The sequence below is a fragment of the Colobus angolensis genome, unplaced genomic scaffold (assembly GCF_000951035.1).
Source record: "Colobus angolensis palliatus isolate OR3802 unplaced genomic scaffold, Cang.pa_1.0 Scaffold584, whole genome shotgun sequence".
Taxonomy (NCBI): domain Eukaryota; kingdom Metazoa; phylum Chordata; class Mammalia; order Primates; family Cercopithecidae; genus Colobus; species Colobus angolensis.
The window spans coordinates 199,177-200,833 of record NW_012119421.1 but is presented as its reverse complement, the minus strand read 5'-3'; the positions used below and the strand labels follow the sequence as shown (position 1 = coordinate 200,833).

The window sequence follows — 1,657 nt, the reverse complement described above, 5'->3', positions numbered from 1 at the left end:
CAGGAGATAGAGACCACCCTGGCCAACATGGTGAATCCCTGTCTCTACTAAAAATACAAAAATTAGCTGGGCGTGGTGGCGCGTGCCTATAAGACCAGCTACTCCGGAGGCTGAGGCAGGAAAATTGCTTGAACAAGGGAGTCGGAGCCGAGATCTGGCCACTGCACTCCAGCCTGGAAACAGAGCGAGACTCCGTCGAGAGAGAGAGAGAGAGAGAGAGAGAGAGAGATCCCAGAATCCTAGCGAACCTTGATTTATGTCCTCATGTACGCGAGACACGGGGGAGAGGAGGGTAAAGTTGGTCTCGCTCTGCCTTTCCATGAGAGCACGTGCTGGACAGAAGAAAGTTGCCAGCGGTTTAAGCATTTTTAAAATGCAAGAAACCTTCCATAGAACGGGCTCGAACCACCCACCTCCAGACTTGGAAGCAAGCACACTAACCGACTGCGACACAGGAACAGTCGACTGTCACTTTGGTATCACCACGCAGAGCAAGCGCCCATCCAACGTTAGGTGGAGCCATCGCCTTTTGTAGTACAATTGTGCAGGCTTCAAAGCCTAGCAAAACCCGAGAGGCGCATTTTGCCGGCTACGGTTGAAACCCGTGCATTGGGTGATTCTGAAGCTGGAAGGGCAGCGGAATGGCCTTCGCCCCGTCCTGCCCCTCGCAGGCGTCAGACCCAGCATCCCAGCAAACTCCCGGCTCGGCGACTCTCTGGGCCTGAGCAGCCTGAGTACCAAGGGAAGCAAGCAGAACGCCCCGTGGGCTCTAGTGATGGCTCTTCCCATTCTTGGCTCTGCCTTCACCTAACTCTCTACGCTGCTTGCGCTCCCCTCTCTCACCTTGGCTTCCGTCGGTGGGGCGGGAGAGTGGAAGGGTGGAAAGTAGAAATACGAAAAGGCGGGAGAGAAGCAGAGGAGGTGCGGACGAGGACAGAGAAACCTCCCGAGAGAGGCTGGTGCAGGGAGGCCCAGGCTGGAGTGGAGGAGATGAGAATTGTTCTCATCACGTATGAGGATTGGGAGGAAGGGAGGGAAAAGCAGAGCCGGCAAGAAAGAAAGAAAAGCGCGAGCCCCCTGTGGCTGTCTGGGAAGAAATCCGCCTAATAATCGAAATCTATTGACGTCAAAATTACTAGAGCAAGCTCAGACATTACCGTTTGGCCTGTAGCTCGCCGTGATCGTATAGTGGTTAGTACTCTGCGTTGTGGCCGCAGCAACCTCGGTTCGAATCCGAGTCACGGCAGCGTCGTTTCTCCAGGCAGTTGGCTGTATACCCTTTTGCTCCCCGCAACCAGGTGCGTCAGGGGAAGAAAAAGAGACCTCACAGCTCACTAACCTGGCGAGGAATCCAAGGGAAGCCCTGGGCGTGCTCTGTCCTGTTTCTGACACTCACACAGCAAATAACCTAGTCAGTCCTGTTGGTGGCTTACACGGAGGCAATGGTGTGCTCAGAACCGTTTTTCCGGTCACTAGGGGCAGGTCAGGGGAAGGAAAAGAGACCTCACAGCTCACCAACCTGGGGAGGAGTCCAAGGGAAACCCTGGACATGCACCCTCCTGTCTCTGAGCCTCACAGAGCAAATAACCCAGTCAGCCATGTTGGTCGTGGCTTACACGAAGGCAATGGTGTGATCAGAACCTGTTTTCCAGTCACT

The 1,657-nt window shown here is 54.8% G+C and overlaps 1 protein-coding gene and 1 non-coding gene across 2 annotated transcripts in view; one reads left to right on the top strand and one right to left on the bottom strand.

Moving 5' to 3' along the window:
- LOC105526273 (putative neuroblastoma breakpoint family member 6-like protein) overlaps positions 1–1,657 on the bottom strand; it is a 255,070-nt gene that overhangs the window by 99,993 nt on the left and 153,420 nt on the right.
- On the top strand, positions 1,175–1,246 carry TRNAH-GUG. The gene has a single exon. It is a non-coding gene; the product is annotated as a tRNA-His (tRNA).